Raw genomic sequence first — 22,880 nt, 5'->3', positions numbered from 1 at the left:
CAAAAACCTGGTACAAAAAAGTGGCCATTTATCTTCTACAGGTGGCAATCCACAATTTATTTGTGCTCTATAAAAAAAAACAGAGGCAGAGACACATATCTGGATTTCCAGGAAAAAATTAGCGAAGGCCTCATATTTGATGTTCAGGACACCAGAGAATGCCCCCAGTCTGAGGATGTCAAATAACTGACTGAAAGACATTTTATCACTGACATTCCCCCAACACCAACTAGAAGCAACCCCCAGAAAAAGTGCAGCGTCTGCAGAAAAGATGGGCGCCACAAAGATTCACGATATTTCTGTCTTTCATGTCCCTCGCAACCAGGCCTGTGCATTCACCCATGTTTTAAAAAATACAATACTGTTCTGAATTATTAGATTTTAGTTAATTAGTTGAAAATATATTTGCCCTACATTAAATTTTTATTTTTCCAATGATTTTACTCCCAGAGTGAGGGAGGGAATGGGTGGGGGGTGGATGTCATGTTTGCATATTTTCTAAAGTTCATCTGCTGGAAAGCTCCATTTGCATAAACCTGCAATTTCTTATTTTAGGAAACCCCAAAAAATTAATTCCCATTATACCCCTAGATGAATACTTTTGGGATCTCTGCTTCAAGAGTAGATATTTTGAAAGTGTTATAGAAACTCTGCTGAGTTTTGTAAAACCAGCTTTGAAAAAAGGTGATTTGTGAAATAAGCTTCTTCTATCGTAAGCCCTCCTACATCTCTATGTGATAAATAAGGCACACATATTTGGAATCCCCATGCACGGGAGAAATGGCGGAATGTGAAAGGAGATGAATTTTGTCTGTGGTCTATACTGTGTGTGAAAAATGTTAGCATATACTGACGCATTTGCTAAATTCTTGCATATTTTTCCAATTTTGCCCACTTTAGATAAAAAAATAAAAATGATGTATACTGACAAATGCCATTAAAACAAAGCCCGATCTGTCCTTAAAAAAAGAGTGTAAATTTCAAAGATGAACTTTATTCACCTGCAGAGCTATAATCATCTAAAGAAGCGCATAGCAAAATTGTGACATTTTCTCTGGTCATTTGGCTGTAAAACAGCCTAGTCCTTAACCGGTTAATTACTGTGAAACGCCTAAAGGGTTAAAATACTTTCTGAATGCTGTTTTGAATACTTTGAGGGGTGCAGTTCTCAACATGGGGTGATTTATGGGGACTTTCTAATATATAAGGCCCTCAAAGCCACTTCACAACTTGAACTGGTCCCTGAAAAAACAGCCTTTAAAATTTTCTAGAAAATGTGGCAAATTGCTGCTAAAGTTCTAAGCCTTGTAACGTCCAAGAAAAATAATAGGAAAAAACTATGCAAATATAAAGTAGACATATGGGATATGTGAAATAGTAACTATTTTGTGTGGTTTTACTATCTGTTTTACAAGTAGATACATTTAAAGGAACAGTGTCATCACAATTTTTTTTTTGATATGTTAAAGATGTTAGTGCTTTATTAAAAACGTTTATATTTATTTGTGTGTTTGTGTTTTACTTTTTCTTATTTTTACACTTTTTCTTCCCTATGGGGGCTGCCATTTTTTGTTCCATTTCTGTATGTGTCGATTAACGACACATACAGACATGGAATACGGCAGCCACAGTCCCATAGGGACTGCGAACGGCTCCCGTCCCATCCACTTCTGTGTAAGCCGTCTGTGTGGGAACTGCGCATGCGCCGCTCCCACACAGTCCAATTTGAAATTGGCGCCGTCCGGCGCCATTTTCCTGTGGACCGGAAGTCGCGGCCGGACAGTAAGATTACTACTTCCGGTCGCGGACTTGGACCAGCGGCAGCAGACGGAGCGGACGGGCCGGAGGGAGCCGCGGCGGCAGGAGCAGGTAAGAGATTTCAATGTATGTTCGTGTTTGTGTACGTTTACTACTGTATGTAAACCTACTACACTGTGTGTTAGCTCAAAAAATGGCGACACACAGTGTAGGAGGTTAGACCGTTCAAACCCCTCGTTTATCCCGGCACTAGCCAGGATAAAGGAGGGGGGATGCTGAGAGCTCACTAGAGCGAGGGCTTTTTACCCAATTTTGCAATGCTGCAATTTTGGGAATAGCTCCATCTAGTGACCAGCAATGGGAAATATTATAAATTAGAATCTAATTTATAATATTTCCTGACTCGTGAAAAAAATAAAAAAAATTTGAACAATGTTTAATCACCTACACACTAAATGTTTAATTAAAAAAAAAAATCATGTTTTTCTGGCAACACATTCCCTTTAAATTTAGAAAAATGCTAATTTTTTCTAAAATTTTACGTTTTCCACAAATAAATATTGAATTTATTGATCACATTTTTTCACTAACATAAAGTGCAATATGTCACGAGAAAACAATCTCGGAATCACTTGGATAGGTTAAAGCATTCTAAAGTTATTACCACATAAAGCGACACGTCAGATTTGAAAAAATTATCTGTGTCCACAAGGCCAAAACAGGCTGCGTCCTAAAGGGGTTAAGGCCTGTCATTGTTATTGTATGTACTTAGAATAACTTTAGAGAGTATGCAGATGTTGTTATCACCAGATGAGCATTTATTTTAACAATTGACAAAGGTTGGGTCCCCAGCAAGTGCCTATAAACATGAACTAAAAGACTTTAAAATGATTAACTCCATCACTGAGATGCAGCAGGCACAGCCTGAGCCTATACAACGTGCTTGTCATGAGCTGACGGCAGTGTCACAATTCTAAGCAGCCATGCAGACAAGTAACTTGCCGGAGGAAGAGGACAGATGCGGAGGGTTTGTGGCAGTCATAATAAAACTCCACTAATCCACCTATAAGGGAACTCACCCCAGGCTCACAGTATAAGGTGCTGTGTACAGCCCGGTGACGTATACTAACAAGAGACAGTGACTGACAGATGAGAAGGACCAAACCAAGTCCTGCTGATATCAGCAATCATCAAAATAAAGCAAAGGCCAAAGACCTGAGTGAAACAGTCAGCAGCATCCAAGTCGTCACAGCAGAAGATAAGTAAGTGACCAAGAGGTGAGTAATAATAAATCCCCCACTGGACACCACCGTACAGTCTGACTCCACAATTGTGTAGGTTACCCTAAGGGTGACAGTCATCGAAAAGCAGAAGACGAAATCCTTCTCGGAATTGAAGTCGGAATATGCCATTTCCCACTCTGATTTTTTAAGTACCTGCAGGTTCGACACGTCCTCCCTTCAAGGTCCCACGCACAGGTCCACATTCCCTCCAGGTTCTATAACATGATCTTTGAGTCTTCCTCTGAGAAAATGCGGCTCGATAGCGTCGGCAAACATCTGCCCATTCATTTGAATGGATCTTAGGCATCATTTACCCGAGCGTAATATACGCGTGTGCGACGCGCGTGCTTTTCATGCGTGTCGTACGCACCTATATTAGTCTATGGGGCAGTGCAGACAGTCCGTGAGTTCTGCGCAGCGTGAGTCCGCTGCGTAAAACTCATGACATGTTTTATATTTTGCAGTTTTTCGCGCATCACGCACCCATTGAAGTCAATGGGTGCGTGAAAACCACGCATGCCGCATGGAAGCACTTCCGTGCGAACTGCGTGAATCGCGCAACAGCTGTCAAACTCTGAATGTAAACAGTGTCATAATGATGGCGGCTGCGCAAAAATCACGCAGCCGTGCATCATACACTGATGACACACGCAGCTGTTAAGTGCCTTTTGCGCACGCAAAACGCCACATTTTTTGCGTGCGCAAAACGCACACGCTCGTGTAAATAAGGCCTAACGATGTTCTGTTCCGACGGTCATTTTTTGTATGCCCCGCTGTCAAAAGGCGGGGCGTAAATAGACGCCCGCGTCAAAGAAGTGGCTGTGTATTACAGCCGTTACCCCACTCTCGATCGCGCGCACAGATGGCTGTCCCCTAGATCCGCTGATGAAGTGTACCCCATGAGTGAAGCAAGTATGGGAAGGCATTTTATTGACATGCCCAGGGCATGATCTGAGGAGGTTAAGTAAGTCTGCAAGGGGAGATAAGCCTTTCTTTAAGTACCTGGCTTGGATACAAAATGTCCTCAAATAAACAAAAGGTGGGAAATGTGGAAGTGATTAAAATATGTTTAATTGAGTCCAAGTATAGCTATGTGACTCCATCTTGGATTAAGGCTCCATTTTGTATCTTAAAGAATCCATTTTAGTGAGTAAGAAGTTATGTTGCTTTAAGACAAGCATAAGACAAGTATATTAATGCTGATTTTGTTCCTCAACTGTCTCTCTGAGTTTTTATCTAGAATTTGATATGGACAAATGTGTGTTTGACCTGGGGGGGGAGTAGCAATAGTATGAAAAGACTGTTCATAATCAAGAAAGGGAGAGAGAGGAGAATAAAGTAAAAATGTTCTTACCTTGTCATTTTCATTTCATCGAGTCCAAGGCAGCACAACAGGGATATTTTGTTCCTCAATCCCCACATTAGGACTGCCCACCTAGAAAAAATAAACTAAAAAAAACAGCCATTAGCTCATTGATTGCATTCACAGGAAGTATAAGAGACAGGCACGCCCAGCACTACATGTGTAATAACATAGTCCGAATTCAATGTACAAATGTGAAAGTTTATTGGGTGGGTTATCTGAGGAAATGAAAATGACAAGGTAAGAACATTTTTACTTTCCTCTTCGTCCTACGGCAGCACAACAGCGATCTGAATAGCAGAACCTAAGGGAGGGTTTAACTTTTAAGCACGGATTCGAGAACTTCTGTGCCGAAGGCTGAACCCCTGGATGCTGAGACATCAAGCCTGTAACACCTCGCAAATGTAGAGGATGATAACCAGGAGGCTGCGCCACAGGAATCCTGAAGAAGAACATACATCTTCTCTGCCCAAAAAAGTGGATTTTGATCTAATAGAAAACGAGGAGGCAGATCGTCCAGCTTATATGCTTATGTGATAGTCATTATTATGCATCTTGCAAGAGATTCTTTAGATGTAACACAACCCTTCCTGGATCCAGAGAGATTGAAGAGGTTTTCAGAGTGTAGGAAATCTTCTATATGGAAAGGTAACAATTTATAGCCCTTTTAAATCTAGTTGGTTAAGGGCTTCCTCTTATTCGTTAGCTGGATGAGGGAAGATCACCGGCAAAAGGCTTTTGCTGATATTTTCTGTTCAAGCCACCTTACTGTCCTTAGGAGAACACTATCGGGCACCATCTTCAGAAAAAAGAGGGTAGGAAGATAGAGTGGGAGAGCTGCAAGCTTTTTTTGCTGATGTAATTTCGACCAGAAAAAGGGACTTTAAAAACAAGAGCCACTTGTTCTCTACGTCTTCCAGTGGTTCAAAGGGGGACAGGGTTAATCTGTTTAATACTAGACACAAGTCCTAGGCAGCCACTGGATGTCTAATACTAGGTCTAAGATTTCTCATAGCCTTAAAGAATCTTGCAATTAGATGCTGGTAATGAAAACTTCCAGTCAGTGAAGGAATTTATGGCAGTCATATGGACTCATGGTGATGGGTTTGAGGCAGGAAAAATGCTGTAGCCAAGAAGAAAACTTTTTCCAGATTCTTGAATAGAGCAAATTAATGGAAAATTTCCTGGCTACTAGACAGATAACTGTTTCTGAAAGCCCTCTCTCTTTTAAATAGGATTCTTCACATACCAGGCCATCAGATGTAGTCTGTCCAGGAACAGACCTCTCTAACAATAGACCTTTGTGTAGGAGCATTCTCCAGTATTCTACCCTCTTAATACGTAACAAGATGGAAAACCAGACCCTTCAGGGCCAGAAAGGAGGCAGTAGAATTACAGTTTACTTCTCTAACATATCTTGGCCCAAATTCTATTTAGAAGAAAGATATACCGGAAGAAAAATGTAGCGATAGTGGTTCTTCCTGCTGACTGAGGACACACCTATTAGGCCTTGAGTCGGAAAAAGTATTCTAATTTGCAATTCGACTTGCTGGCCATCAGATCTGCAGAATGCCCCATTTGTGCGTCAACTGCTGAAAATACTTCATGTTCAATTACCATTCTCCAGGACTCCGTGTTTTCCGAAGCAGAACATTCACAGATCCTCTGATGTACAGAGCACCTAGATCTAGAAAATTCAGTATCTTCTTGCTTTCAAAAATGATGAAGAGCCAATTTAATGGTCTTCAGCTCCTTCAGGTTGGAAGAGAGTCATCTGTTCTTGTAATGAGTTCCCGAGACCCGACTGGAGGCATACGTAGAGATGACAATTTGGTCCAACATTATAACGCATCTCTCTATGGCAAGACTGTTGTCTATCAGCCACCATTGAAGAGTATCTTGAATATAGGAACTTATCTGGAGCCTTTTCTGGAGGTTGAGAGGGTTGCGATCCCAAACTGATAGGATCTCTTGCTGGAGTTCCCACATGTGAGCCCTTGCCCAAGGCACAGCCTCAATAGATGCTGAGAAATGCACTAGCACTCTCATAGGCGCTCTGATCAGGTGAACCTCTTTGATTGTGGCCAACTTGTCTGATGGAAGAAAAAATATCTGACTTACGGAATTTTATGACAAACTCCAGAAACCGCTTCCTGGTACCTGAAACTAGATCGGATTTCTTTATATTGATTAGGAGACCCAGATCTTTCAGGAGCTCCATAGCAGAGTGGAGGTGAGACAGTAGGATCTTTGGACGATGCAATGACTAACCAGTCGTCCAGATACAGAATAATCTGGCTCCCCTAGAGCCGAGGGCAGCAATTGCAGCTACAGCCACCTTTATGAAGACTCTGGGAGCCGAAGATAGATCAAAAGGCATAACCCTGAACTGCAGGTGAACAATTTCTCCCTGATGTACAATATCTAATATTCTTAGGAATGTTTTGTCTTCCTCTCTGATTGGTATCTGAAGATACGCAGCTGTTAAATATAAAGACGCCATAAAATCTTCTGGCTTCAGGATCGCTTTGACAGATCTTATGGTCTCTATTCTGAAATTTGTCTTCTTTAGGTGACAAATCAGGTAACGGAAATCTATGATTTGGCATCGAGCCCTGCCAGGCTTGGGTACAGGAAACATCCTTGAATATACCCCAAAAACCCTGTTGTTCCTGGGGTATATTCTAGAGCTTCTTTTAACATGAATTCTCTTATAAGGTTTGACATGTTGAGATTTAGAAGGAATCCATCAATCCGTCTGCCGGTAGGTGAAGAAAATCTAGGGGCCCTTTTTTTTTTCCTATTTTTTTAGCAACCTCCAGGCCCCATACCATAAAAAAAAATAACTAAATGATTAAATCATTTAGTTCTTTTTTTCATTCATGCATTCATGTGTTCCTGTCCTTTCCCCACCTTTTTCTCCTCTTCTGCTTTACTTGTTTGACTCTGTGCACATTGTAACACCGGTATTTTATGGTATGGTCTCAAGTGACTTAGTAGTAATACCCCCTTCTTGGTATAACTTCCTCTTCTAAATACCTATCGTCATAATTAAGTGACATGATGTTTTCTTTGAGCTATATTGTCTCTATCTTCATAGAAGTTTTTCCTATTATAAAATTCTTAAACATGATATATAAGCTACATTTAACTGAATATATTATGGATATCTACATAATACTTATTTGACATATATATTGTCATAATACTTACCGTTACCACGATGATGCATATATTTATTGTTGATTATGGCAATTTTCTGTACCTTTTACTATTGCTAGAAAAGGATCTTGCAATTACATTGTTTTCATATGTAATGTTATTTTTCATTTGTTTATTGTGTTTTGATGCATTACTTTGTACAGTATATGTAGTATATGATTCTTATTTTTTCTATAGCGATTGTGATAAAGGCCTAGGTTGGGCCGAAACGTCCAGAACGAAATCGCCAAAAATCGTATGACGAAATTTACGAATTAAATACAATAAAATTATTTTGAAAATCAAGGATTACTAGAGTGCTTTCAGGTTTATTCTTTGGATCTGTTTACAGCTATGTTTTACCTCCTTAGATGTAGATGGCTTACCTGTGTCTTGAGTTATGAAAAAACTTATTTGCTTCATATCTCTTGGCTGCATCACTGCCAGGAAAAGAACAATCAGCACAGATCTTAGAGTCAAAAACCGTCTGAATACAACTGATGCACAAACTGTGCTTGGACTTGTGGTTCTTCTTATGACTCTTTGAGAAGAGACCTCCAGCTGAGACCTATAGCTGAGACATGCACAGCTCACAGGTTTCCTCAATTAAATAATCAGAAGATACTGAATAAAACTGATGGATAAACTGTGTTTGGACTTGTGGTTCTTCTTAGGGTAAGGCTACACGGAGTGGCCCTGACACGGTCGCAACGCAGCTAACAGCCGCGCCGGCACCATGTTCGGTGCGGCTGTCAAACAGCCTGTTAGTGGCCGCACGTTAACGCGGGTAAACCGTCCCTTTATCTGCAAAATCATGCAGCCATGAATTAATACGCCAGTTATGGCCGCACGATTTTGAAAATTACAACAACTTCCCCACTATTCATTCTGTATGGCAGCACCGGAAAAACCAGAACACTGCCCTCAGCTATCTGCGGCGCTCCCATAGAGTATGAATGGAGCGGCAGTGCGCATGCGCATGTAACCAAAATACTCCTCAAACTAGGTATTTGACAGCCGCTCCTACATAGTGCCAGCGCGGTTGTTGGCCGTATTGCGATCGTGTCAGGGCCGCTCCGTGTGGCCTTAGGCTGGGTTCACACGACCTATTTTCAGACGTAAACGAGGCGTATTATGCCTCGTTTTACGTCTGAAAATTGGGCAGATGTTTGCCGACGTATTGTAGCCCTTTCATTTGAATGGGTTTGCCGACGTACTGTGCAGACGACCTGTCATTTACGCATCGTCGTTTGACAGCTGTCAAACGACGACGCGTAAAAATACAGCCTCGTCAAAAGAAGTGCAGGACACTTCTTTCAGACGTAATTTGAGCTCAATGAAGCACAGCTCAAAATTTGCGGCTGTCAGAGAAGCCTCGCAAAATGCGAGGAGCAGCATTTACGTCTGAAACGAGGCAGCTGTTTTCTCCTGAAAACAGTCTGCCTTTTCCGACGTAAAAGCCTGCTACCGTGTGCACATACCCTTAGGGTATGTTCACACGAGGGCGTCCGTAATGGCTGAAATTACGGGGATGTTTCAGCCTGAAAACATCCCCGTAATTTCAGCCATAACGGCATGTGCAGGCGCTTGAACGCCGCGTCCATTACGGACGTTATTGGCGCTGCTATTCATTGGAGTCAATGAGTAACGGCTCCAACTACGGCCAAAGAAGTGACAGGTCACTTCTTTGACGCTGGCGTCTATTTACTCGCCGTCATTTGACAGCGGCGCGTAAATATACGCCTCTTGTGAACAGACAAACGTCTGCCTATTGCTTTCAATGGGCAGATGTTTGTCAGCGCTATTTTCGGACGTAATGCGGGGCAAAAACGCCCGAATTACGTCCGTAATTAGTGCGTGTGAACATACCCTTACACTTATGAGTCCTTTGAGGGGAGGCCTCCAGCTGAGATACGCACAGATCACAGGTTTTCTAAGGCTGGGTTCACACGACCTATTTTCAGATGTAAACGAGGCGTATTATGCCTCGTTTTACGTCTGAAAATAGGGCTACAATACGTCGGCAAACATCTGCGCATTCATTTGAATGGGTTTGCCGAAGTACTGTGCAGACGACCTGTCATTTACGCGTCGTCGTTTGACAGTTGTCAAACGACGACGCGTAAAAATACAGCCTCGTCAAAAGAAGTGCAGGACACTTCTTTGGACGTTTTTGGAGCTGTTTTCTCATAGACTCCAATGAAAACAGCTCCAAAAACGGACATAAAAAACGCCGCGAAAACGGCGCGAGTTGCTCAAAAAACGTCTGAAAATCAGGGGCTGTTTTCCCTTGAAAACAGCTCTGTATTTTCAGACGTTTTTGGTCACTACGTGTGCACATACCCTTAGATAAATAATCAATAGAGGCTGCTCCATCAGAAAACCCTGACAGCTAAAATACCTGTTTAACCCTCTAGCTGCTTAGTAGCTGCAGCTAAGCACAGACCTCAGAAACAGGTACTGAGGTTCTAAGGGCAGATTCACACGAGCGTTGCGTTTTTGCGCGCGCAAACAACGCGGCGTTTTGCGAGCGCAAAAACCATTTGACAGCTGCGTGTGTCATGCGTGTCTGATGCGCGGCTGCGTGATTTTCGCGCAGCCGGCATCATAGAGATGAGGCTTGTCGACGCCCGTCACTGTCCAAGGTGCTGAAAGAGCTAAATCTTTCAGCACCCTCGACAGTGAATGCCGAACACAACAGCGAAAAACCTGTAAAAAAAAAAAAGATAAAGTTCCTACTTACCGAGAACTTCCCGGCCGTTGCCTTGGTGACGCGTCCTTGGTGACGCGTCCTTGGTGACGCGCCTCTCTTGACATCGGGCCCCACCTCCCTGGATGACGCGGCAGTCCAAGTGACCGCTGCAGCCTGTGATTGGCTGCAGTCTGTGCTTGGCCTGTGATTGGCTGGAGCTGTCACTTGAACTGAAGTGTCATCCCGGGAGGTCGGACTGCAGGAAGGAGACAGGAGTAATCGGTAAGTTAGAACTTCGGGTTTTTTTACAGGTTCATGTATTTTGGGATCGCAAGTCACTGTCCATGGTGCTGAAACAGTTTAACTCTTTCAGCACCATGCACAGTGAATGTCTTCCGACGTCGCGGACCGGAAATTTTTTTGCCGGGTTCGGCCAAAACGAGTTTGGCCGAACCCGGTGAAGTTAGCTTCGGTTGTCGGGGTTCGCTCCTCGCAAAGACACTCCGTTTGGATGCTTGGAAACAGAAAAGCACGTGGTGCTTTTCTGTTTCCATTCATCCTTTAGACAGCTCGTGCGCTGTTTCAGTCTGTTCGCACGGAAGTGCTTCCGTGCGACCTGCCTGGTTTTCACGCACCCATTGACTTCAATGGGTGCGTGATGCGTGAAATACGCAGAGTTGTTGAACCTGTCGCGTATTTTGCGCAGCGAACAAACGCTGCGCAAAATACACGGACTGTGTGTACTGCCCCATAGACTTCTGTAGGGCATTGCGTGCCGCGCAAAAACCACGCGGCCTACACGCTGCCAAATCACGCTCGTGTGAATCCCCCCTAACAAGAAGTCCAGAGGAAACAACTCTGTATACTGTCCTTCTGGTATCATGCACGTTCTCACATAAACTGGTACTGCGAGGTAAAAGGAAAGTAGCTCAGGGAATCCTCTCTGGAAATAGGTTGTGCAGTAAAGATTGACCGAAACTAACTCTCTGGATTTAGATGGCATCCTAGAGTTTCCTAGTTTTAGGAGATAAAAATAAATGTAACCAGACAAGCCCTCTGGCATAGGAGACACCCGCTTCTGGTACTGAGTGCATATAACATTAATGTGCAATAATTTGTATACCTGACTAGAGACTCCTTTAGTACTGTGCGAAAATCTATAGTACTGTGCGCGATTCTATAGTACTGTGCATCATATAACATAGCTGACCAAAGAACCATCTAGTACTATGCATTATTCTATAGTACTGTGCGTCATATAACATACCTGACCAGAGAAACTCGTCCAGTACTGTGCGCCATTCTATAGTACTGTGCGCCATTCTATAGTACTGTGAATCATATAACATAGCTGACCAAAGAACCATCTAGTACTATGCATTATTCTATAGTACTGTGCGTCATATAACATACCTGACCATAGAAACTCGTCCAGTACTGTGCGGGATTCTATAGTACTGTGCATCATATAACATAGCTGACCAAAGAACCGTCTAGTACTATGCATTATTCTATAGTACTGTGCGTCATATAACATACCTGACCAGAGAAACTCGTCCAGTACTGTGCGCCATTGTATAGTACTGTGCGCGATTCTATAGTACTGTGCATCATATAACATAGCTGACCAAAGAACCATCTAGTACTATGCATTATTCTATAGTATTGTGCGTCATATAACATACCTGACCAGAGAAACTCGTCCAGTACTGTGCGCCATTCTATAGTACTGTGCATCATATAACATAGCTGACCAAAGAACCATCTAGTACTATGCATTATTCTATAGTACTGTGCGTCATATAACATACCTGACCAGAGAAACTCGTCCAGTACTGTGCGCCATTCTATAGTACTGTGCACGATTCTATAGTACTGTGCAACATATAACATACCTGCCCAGTAGTGTGCGGCATTCTATAGTATTGTGCGCCATTCTATAGTACTGTGCATCATATAACATAGCTGACCAGAGAATCCTCTAGTGCTATGCATTATTCTATAGTACTGTGCGTCATATAACATACCTGACCAGAGAAACTCCTCCAGTACTGTGCGCCATTGTATAGTACTGTGCATTATATCACATACATGACCAGAAAATCCTCTAGTACTGTGCATCATATAACATACTTGACCAGAGAATCCTCTAGTACTGTGCGCCATTGTATAGTACTATGTGCGATTCTATAGTACTTTGCAACATTCTGTAGACATATGACATATCTGACCAGAGAGTCCTCTAGTACTGTGCACCATTCTATAGTACTGTGCGCCATTCTGTAGTACTGCGACACTTGCCATTCCCTCTGGCACTGCGACATTCTCCAGTACTGTGCGGCATAAGGTAAACTTTAGCAGAGACACCCCTCTGGTACTGTGCAGCATATGGCAAACTTAACCACAGACACCTCTCTGGTACAGTGCAACATTTTCTAGTTCTGTGCGGCATATGGCAACTTGACTAGACACATCCCTCTAGTACTGTGCGAAATTCTCTAGTTCTGCGTAATACGGCAGAGAGCAACCAGAGACATCCCTCTGGGATTGAGATCCATTAGGTAGAAAAAACTAATGTGGGCAAGCAGGCGAATAAGGGTATGTGCACACGGTAGCAGGCTTTTACGTCTGAAATGACAGACTGTTTTCAGGAGAAAACAGCTGCCTCGTTTCAGACGTAAATGCTCCTCCTCGCATTTTGCGAGGCTTCTCTGACAGCCGTAAATTTTGAGCTGTGCTTCATTGAGTTCAAAGAAGAACGGCTTAAATTACGTCTGAAAGAAGTGTCCTGCACTTCTTTGACGAGGCTGTATTTTTACGCGTCGTCGTTTGACAGCTGTCAAACGACGACGCGTAAATGACAGGTTGTCTGCACAGTACGTCGGCAAACCCATTCATATGAATGGGCAGATGTTTGCCGACGTATTGTAGCCCTATTTTCAGACGTAAAACGAGGCATAATACGCCTCGTTTACGCCTGAAAATAGGTCGTGTGAACCCAGCCTAAAGGCTGGGTTCACACGAGCACATTAACGTCCGTAATGGACGGACGTATTTCGGCCGAAAGTCCCGGACCGAACTCAGTGCAGGGAGCCGGGCTCCTAGCATCATAGTTATGTAAGATGCTAGGAGTCCCTGCCTCTCCGTGGAACTACTGTCCCGTACTGAAAACATGATTACAGTACGGGACAGTTGTCCTGCAGAGAGGCAGGGACTCCTAGCATCGTACATAAGGGGGGATTCACACGAGCGTGATTTGGCAGCGTGTAGGCCGCGTGGTTTTCGCGCGGCACGCAATGCCCTATAGAAGTCTATGGGGCAGTACACACAGTCCGTGTATTTTGCGCAGCGTTTGTTCGCTGCGCAAAATACGCGACAGGTTCAATAACTCTGCGTATTTCACACATCACGCACCCATTGAAGTCAATGGGTGCGTGAAAACCAGGCAGGTCGCACGGAAGCTCTTCCGTGCGAACCGACTGAAACAGCGCACGAGCTGTCAAAAGGATGAATGGAAACAGAAAAGCACCACATGCTTTTCTGTTTCCAAGCATCCAAACGGAGTGTCTTTGCGAGGAGCGAACCCCGACAACCGAAGCTAACTTCACCGGGTTCGGCCAAACTCGTTTTGGCCAAACCCGGCAACTCCTGTCTCCTTCCTGCAGTCCGACCTCCCGGGATGACACTTCAGTTCAAGTGACAGCTCCAGCCAATCACAGGCCAAGCACAGGCTGCAGCCAATCACAGGCTGCAGCGGTCACTTGGACTGCCGCGTCATCCAGGGAGGTGGGGCCCGATGTCAAGAGAGGCGCGTCACCAAGGACGCGTCACCAAGGCAACGGCCGGGAAGTTCTCGGTAAGTAGGAACTTTATCTTTTTTTTTTACAGGTTTTTCGCTGTTGTGTTCGGCATTCACTGTCGAGGGTGCTGAAAGATTTAGCTCTTTCAGCACCTTGGACAGTGACGGGCGTCGACAAGCCTCATCTCTATAATGCCGGCTGCGCGAAAATCACGCAGCCGCGCATCAGACATGCATGACACACGCAGCTGTCAAATGGTTTTTGCGCTCGCAAAACGCTGCGTTGTTTGCGCGCGCAAAAACGCAACGTTCGTGTGAATCTACCCTTACTATGATGCTAGGAGCCCGGCTCCCTGCACTGAGTTCGGTCCGGGACTTCCGGCCGAAATACATCCGTCCATTACGGACGTTAATGTGGTCGTGTGAACCCAGCCTAAGGCCTCGTTTACACGAGCGTATTATACGCGCGTGCGACGCGCGTGCTTTTCACGCGTGTCGTACGCACCTATAATAGTCTATGGGGCTGTTTAGACGATGCGTGAATTTTGCGCTGCGTGAGTGCGTTGCGTAAAACTCACGACATGTTCTATAATCTTGCGTTTTTCACGCAACACGCACCCATTGACTTCAATGGGTGCGTGAAAACAACGCATGCCACACGGACGGTCCTGCGTTGCATGCGCGAAAATCACGCAAGAGCTGTCAAAAGGATGAATGTAAACAGAAAAGCACCACGTGCTTTTCTGGTTACAAACATCCAAACGGAGTGTCAAATTAGAGATGAGCGCACCGAACTTCACCGGGTTCGGCCGAACTCGTTTTGACCGAACCCGGCAAAAAATGTTCGGGTACGCGACGTCAGGAGACAGTCACTGCCCACGGTGCTCAAAGACTTAAACTGTTTCAGCACCATGGACAGTGACTTTCGATCACAATATACATATACGTGTAAAAAAAAACAGAAGTTCGGACTTACCGATAAGTCCCGGCTCCTTCCTCCAGTCCGACCTCCCGGGATGACAATTCAGGCCAAGTGACAGCTGCAGCCAATCACAGGCCAAGCACAGGCTGCAGCGGTCTCATGGCCTGCCGCGTCATCCTGGGAGGTGGGGCCGGATGACAAGAGAGGGACGCGTCACCAAGGCAACGGCCGGGAGACCGGACTGGAGGAAGCAGGCAGTTCATGGTAAGTTTGAACGTCTTTTTTTATTCACAGGTTGGTGTATATTGTGATCGGCATTCACTGTCGAGGGTGCTGAAAGAGTTACTGTCGATCAGTTAGCTCTTTCAGCACCTTGGACAGTGACGGGCCTCGACTACCTCATCTCTATGATGGCGGCTGCGTGAAAATCACGCAGCCGCGCATCATACACACGGAGCTGTCAAATGCCTTTTGCGCGTTTAAAACGCAACAAGGCTGCGTATACGCAGTGCATACGCCATACAAACGCGCGCAAAACGCAGCGTTTTTTGCGCGCGCAAAACGCACACGCTCGTGTAAATGAGGCCTAACACTGCACTCGACAGGAATGAGGACAGAAAAAAACACATGTAGTGCTGGGCGTGCCTGTCTCTTATGTGAATGCAATCAATGAGCTAATGGCTGTTTTTTTAGTTTGTTTTTGCTAGGTGGGCGGTCCTAATATGGGAATTGAGGAACAAAATATCTGTGTTGTGCTGCCGTAGGACGAAGAGGAAAATAGATACTGATGTGGTTTCTCATGAGAAAGAACAGCTCATAAGGATACTATTGTATTCTTGCCAGATAAGTAGACCAGGTGTTAACTGACATAAGCATATAATGAAGAATTCTAATAATGCATTTAAAATGTATTGTATGTATGTGATTGGCTCAATATGAAATATTCTCATTGTATGATATTGGCTGAATCAGAGTTATTGTTATATTGTAAATAATTGGTTAACCTCAAGTCTACAACCCTTTTGAATGAAATTATTGTAATTGATTCTGGCAATAAACCTAAGGGTATGTTCACACGTAGTCAACAAAAACGTCTGAAAATCCAGAGCTGTTTTCAAGGGAAAACAGACCCTGCTTTTCAGACGTTTTTTTTACCAACTCGCATTTTTCGCGGCGTTTTCGCGGCGTTTTTTACGTCCGTTTTTGGAGCTGTTTTCATTGGAGTCTATGAGAAAACAGCTCCAAAAACGTCCAAAGAAGTGTCCTGCACTTCTTTTGACGAGGCTGTATTTTTACGCGTCGTCGTTTGACAGCTGTCAAACGACGACGCGTAAATAACAGGTCGTCTGCACAGTACGTCGGCAAACCCATTCAAATGAATGGGCAGATGTTTGCCGACGTATTGGAGCCGTATTTTCAGACGTAAAACGAGGCATAATACGCCTCGTATACGTCTGAAATTTGGCCGTGTGAACATACCCTCAGAGAAGCATTTAGAGCATACAAGCAATGTGTCTGTGTCTCTTCTCTCCGATAAATATCGATATGATTTGGACCTGGATAAATCACTTAGGGTATCAGTTGATGTACCCATTACAAATTTCAGTCTAATATATTTTTGGACCACGACTGCGTCAACAATCACTCTTATACTTGTTTTGGTTAGAATTATTAGATAAATCGATATAACATTGTATTTGTTTGCACCATTTTTTGATCCAGGTTCATAAGTAATCACAAAATTAAATCGAAAAAACAATAAAATCCATCAGGAATAATCTTTTGGCCTCACAGATGAATTACAGATTTATATGATCAGTAAATACAGTTGTAGGATTAACAGTTCCCTCCAAAAGATATAGCCACAAAAAAATGTTGTTGTTTTTTTATCACTTACAGTTCTTTATTTCCGATATCATAGTTCTCTTCAGATAAGGAACTCGATGGCGGCAGCGGGTCTGTGCTGTGGATCACTGCTGTTTGTGTGCGCTCTCTCCAGCTCCTGTCAGTGTTGAGAAGACACTGATTTCTCGAGATCCCACAGCAGAAGCTGCTCTAACATTGTCCACAGCTGATTGGACAGTGCCACTGCGCTCATTATCATGCCCCCTGCCCCTTCCATGTCCGGGAACGCCCCACTGACAGTACAGGGGCTAATTTATATATCAGGCGCCAATAAAAATGACACTGATATCTCCGGAACGACGGCTAGATAGGGAATTCAAAGTGCCCCAGGGTCTGTGCAGCAGCGCCTATAACATGATGCACTCAGCTGCGAATTTATGGTGTAGTGAAAGTTTCTCTTTAAGCTCCCTATAGTCAATGTAGAGATGTAAGGTGAAATCTTTCTTCTCAACAAGGAACAATCGTGCTGAAGCAGGTGATACAGATAGCCGGATAAAGTCTTTCATTAAATTTTCATCAACATATTCCCATAAGGCTTTCAGTTCCAGCTCAGAATGAGAGTAGAAAGGACCAAAGGATATTTTAGCTCCGGGTAATAATTCTATTGGGAAATCATATGAGCAATGTGGAGGTAGTGTATGTGCATTCTTTTTTATCACAGACATCCTGAAATTCTTCGTATTGTGGCGGTAATGATCTTATTTGGGCAATAAACAGCATAGTGCCCTGAACCTCCGCAATAAAGGCAATGATTTTATGTACATCGTCTTTCTGCTGAAGAAAGGCGTTTTAGAATAATATCCATATGCATAGGTTAAGTATTTTGCTAGGTCTTCAGTGTTGATGACTGAAGAAGGCAGGATTATTTCCAAATACACGCAGTCCTTTCCTTTAGGCCCAATACACACGGCTTTTTTGGTGCTGATTTTGATGCGAAAACTGCATCGGAATCAGCACCAAAAAACACTTTTTTCCCATGCGGTTTTCGACCGGTTGTGGAAAAAAAAGAGTTATGCCCTATCTTGCAGTGCTTTCCGGCTCTAAATCAATGATTTAAATCGAAAATAATGGGATGCAAAAAAAAACAAAAAAAAAACAACATACCATTGGTTTGCAGCGGATTTTTTTAAAGCGGTTTTTGCATTTGCTTTATAAATAATGGCCAAAAAATCAGAAAATGCCTGAACTACATGTCAAACAACGCTTGCATTTCAAAATGTGTCTCGAAAATCCTGAAGGAATTTTAAGGCAGATTTTCTGCTTGGCAAAAATTTGGAGATATTAAGAAGTTGAGAAGCTAGGTCAAAAAAATCTTCCCATGGTGCTCCCCCCAAATGCCCTGATGAAGCTGTCAGATGTATTTAGAAAGCGAATCCAGTCCATTGTCTAGAGCAGGGGTCTCAAACTCGGCCGGGTAAGTGGGCCACATATGGAAGAAATGGAAAGTTGACGGGCCACATTACTTTCAAATTTGATACAATACAAAATTATTGTTAATCAATTAGTTATTTGAACTACTATAACACTATATTCCAATAATACTACATTACTATAATAATACCGCTAGGTTTAATATTTTAGAGAATTCTCCATGTGCTTATTTCAACAATCCAGTTTTCAAGTTTAAGTGTCGCTAAATGCAGTCTGGTGGCTCAGTTGGCAGTGTTTGGCAGACACACATGTCAAGATTGGGCAGCCCCTTTTTAGATAGTGCCACAGAGTCCTCTGTACTTAGTGCCACAGAGTACTCCGTAGATAATGCCACAGTGCCCTCTGTAGATAATGCCACAGTGCCCACTGTAGATAATGCAACACACCCATAGATAATGCCACAGTGTCCTCTGTAGATACTGCCACACCCACTTGTAGATAATGCCACAGTGCCCTCTGTAGATGCTGCCACAGTGACCTCTGTAGATGCTGCCACAGTGCCCTCTGCAGATGCTGCCACGGTGCCCTCTGTAGATGCTGCCACGGTGCCCTCTGTAGATGCTTCTACAGCGCCCTCTGTAGATTCTGCCACAGCGCCCTCTGTAGATCCTGCCACAGTGCCCTCTGTAGATACTGCCACAGTGCCCTCTGTAGATGCTGCCAGTGCCCTCTGTAGATGCTGCCATAGTGCCCTCTGTAGATGCTGCCACAGTTCCCTCCGTAGATGCTGCCACAGTGCCCTCCGTAGATGCTGCCACAGTGCCCTCCGTAGATGCTGCCACAGTGCCCTCTGTAGATGATGCCACAGTGCCATCTACAGATGCTGCCACAGTGCCCTCGGCAGATAACGCCACACGCACCCCAAGTAGATAGTTCCATTGGGGCTCCCTCTAAGGCTATGTTCACATGAGGTATTTTGCCGAGTTTTTTGACGCGGAAACCGCGTCGCAAAACTCGGCAAAAACGGCCCGAGAACGCCTCCCATTGATTTCAATGGGAGGCGTCGGCGTCTTTTTCCCGCGAGCAGTAAAACTGCCTCGCGGGAAAAAGAAGCGACATGCCCTATCTTCGGGCGCTTCCGCCTCTGACCTCCCATTGACTTCAATGGGAGGCAGGAGAAAGCGTATTTCTCGCTGTTTTATGCCCGCGGCGCTCAATGGCCGCGGGCGAAAAACGGCGCGATAATTGCAGCGAAAATCGGCGTGCAGGGAGAGGAATATCTGCCTCAAAGTTCCAAACGGAATTTTGAGGCAGATATTCCTCCCCCAAAATACTCCGTGTGAACATAGCCTAAGAGTGGAATCCCCAGCCAGAACGTTGCCGACGCCTTGGCTGGGGATTCCTCTGCTGTTGGAGCCCCTGACGTCACTGTCCATACAGAGTGACGTCAGGGGATCCTCCTAGACCGGAATGTAATATTAGGGGCAACCCCAGAGCTGGTGTCCCGGAGCAGAGCACTAGTATTGGCTCTGCACTGGAACTCTGGGGAAGCCACTGACATAAGTGTCCATATATGGACAGTGATGTCAGGGGCTTGCCCAGAGCTGGAGTCCCGGAGCAGAGCCGCTTCTAGCACTCTGCCTGGGATTCCAGCTCTGCTCCTGACATCACTGTCCATATTTGGACTTGGATGTCAGGGGCAACCTCAGAGCTGGACTCCCAGGCAGAGCGCTAGTAGGCTCTTCCTGGGACTCCAGCTGTGCTCCTGACATCACTGGAACTCCTGCTCTGAGGAAGCCCCTGACAAAACTGTCCATATGTGGACAGCAAGGTCAGGGGATTTCACAGAGTCCTGGAGCAAAGCCTATACTAGCACTCTGCCCGGGACTCCGGTCTGGGGAGACCCTGACAACACTGTCCATATATGGACAGCGATGTCAGGGAATTCCACAGAGTCCCGGAGCAGAGCCTATACTAGCGGCTTTGTGTCCCACGGGCCGCAGATGACAGATGCAGGGGCTGCATGCGGCCCGCGTGCTTGAAATCCCTCGTCTAGAGAATCACTAAGGGACGCTTTGTCAGACAGAGGTAGGGTGGTGTTCTTGGAAAGCTGAGAACAGGGAAAATCACACATGGAAAAACATACCACATGTTCACTAAAACCTCTGTGAATGGAAATAGCATATCCCTCTTTTAGAAACAGCTAATCGCCTATCAGGGTGTTTCCATTCCTTCTCAAACTCCATGACGTTAGAAAAGATTAGTGTATGGCGCCTGTGACAACGGAAAAATACTTCCACCTGAGATGGGGTGAAGGAGTTGTCCTTGTGCAAAGTTTTCTGAACAACACGGATTAAGTCTTGCATGGCTGACGCTAGTTTTATCTTTTGTTCAATCTCTAAATCTAGGTTAGAGGACTTTGCAGAGGACTAATGCAGAGGGGAAACAGTCCCTCTATCATTAGTCCTGACAGGGGAAGGCACAGAAGATACTGAAGTGGAACAGCACCTGGTAGTGGTACTGAGAAGATTCAAAGGGACTGCCAGACTGGGCTGCTATTTGAGATGGCAGGCGTTCTGAAGCCTGTAACATGGACTGGCAGAGTCTAGGAAGGGCCTGTGAAGAAGGCACTGAAAGCAGAGAGAGTTAGGCTGGCCACAAGGAAATTTTATTGCTCGCAGTGAGCTTTTATGAGCGTTCTAGAAATAGCATAGCAGGTCCTTTAAATGATTAACAATGGGGGGATATATTAGCGAATACACCCGGATTATCCTAGAGTGAGGCCCAGAGGTATTCTCAGATGCTGTTAATCCATAGAATGTAAACCCCTGCCTGGCTACACAGGGTTGGATTTATAGGAGAAGCAAACTGCCCTCGCTGTGATATTAAGGATGCTCACCTCCTACACATGATGTGGGATCGTGCCCTATTGGGGCCTTTTTGGAATGAGATAATAGCTTTGATACAAAGAGTATATGGTATCTCGGTTCGGGCAGATCCCAAGGTGTGTATTTTGGGACTGTTGGAAGAAAGTGAAGCTAATGAGGGAATTTCTGTAGGAATTCTTAGAATATTAAACCAGGCTAGAAAGTTGATTGCCAAACATTGGATACACTCCCCACTCCCCCCGACAATGGATAGATACACTGGGAGTACCTTCACCTCATTTGCAAAGGTCTTCATTTGCTGTACCTGGATGAAAGGTTAGATTATGACATACTACCGATGTTATTGTGGAACTACCGAGGTAGTAACTACCCCACAGGTAGTAACTATACTTACCTAGCAGTCTGTGTTTCTTCCTCCAGGTCGGCCTCCTGAGATAATGTTTCATCCTATGTGACCGCTGCAGCCAATCACAGGCCGTAGCGGCGGCCACATGGGATGAAACATCATCCCAAGAGGACGGCCTGGATGACGTCAGATGGGGAGGTAAAACCCACAACAAATAGCAGTTGTTGCGTTTATTGCAGTGGAATCGCAGCGATTTCACCGCAAAAAAAGCAACTCAGAAAAAAAAATCTGTGTTTCTTCCTCCAGGATGGCCTCCTGGGATGACATTTCATCCCAAGTGACTGCTGCAGCCAATCACAGGCTGTAGTGGCGGTCACATGGGATGAAGCATCATGGAGATGGCCGGCCTCCTGGAATGATGTTTCATCCCATGTGACCGCCGCTGCAGCAGTTTACTGGGATGAAACGTCATCCCAAGAGGCCGGGGTGCACTGCAGTTTTTCACGCGGAATTCCCTGCGGCCCCCGGGGTGGATAACGCAGCCCGGAATCAAATGATCCACGCCCGGGATTAGTCCGCAGCCAGGTGGTTGGGGGCCACTGCTCTAGAACAGAGGCGCTAGTCTTTTGTCCCTATGCACATAATTTGTATTGCCTATAGCAGTGCTTGTCAAACAGTTTGGCGGGCCTTACCAGTGAGGTGCACCCGAGCTGGGGAGGAAGTTTCACAAATGTGATCATACGCTGCAACGTCCTTTTCCTGGCTGCAGCAATCTCTTGTTTAGTAACATAAGACTGGATTTCAAGCTGCGGTTTTGGTGTGTTTTTTTGCTCTGTAATCATGACAAAAAAAACGCACCAAAACCGCAGTGTAAAACCCCAGCCTAAACGACTCCTTTTGTGCTTAACTTAACCCCTTAAAGAGGCTCTGTCACCAGATTTTGCAACCCCTATCTGCTATTGCAGCAGATCGGCGCTGCAATGTAGATTACAGTAACGTTTTTATTTTTAAAAAACGAGCATTTTTGGCCAAGTTATGACCATTTTCGTATTTATGCAAATGAGGCTTGCAAAAGTACAACTGGGCGTGTTTAAAAGTAAAAGTACAACTGGGCGTGTATAATGTGCGTACATCGGGGCGTGTTTACTACTTTTACTAGCTGGGCGTTGTGTATAGAAGTATCATCCACTTCTCTTCACAACGCCCAGCTTCTGCCAGATCACGCTGTGTCGTCACTCACAGGTCCTGCATCGTGTCAGACGAGCGAGGACACATCGGCACCAGAGGCTACAGTTGATTCTGCAGCAGCATCGGCGTTTGCAGGTAAGTCGATGTAGCTACTTACCTGCAAA

The sequence above is a fragment of the Rhinoderma darwinii genome, chromosome 1 (genome assembly GCF_050947455.1).
Source record: "Rhinoderma darwinii isolate aRhiDar2 chromosome 1, aRhiDar2.hap1, whole genome shotgun sequence".
Classification (NCBI taxonomy): domain Eukaryota; kingdom Metazoa; phylum Chordata; class Amphibia; order Anura; family Rhinodermatidae; genus Rhinoderma; species Rhinoderma darwinii.
The sequence above is the reverse complement of the archived record's forward strand: the minus strand, read 5'-3'. Positions refer to the sequence as shown.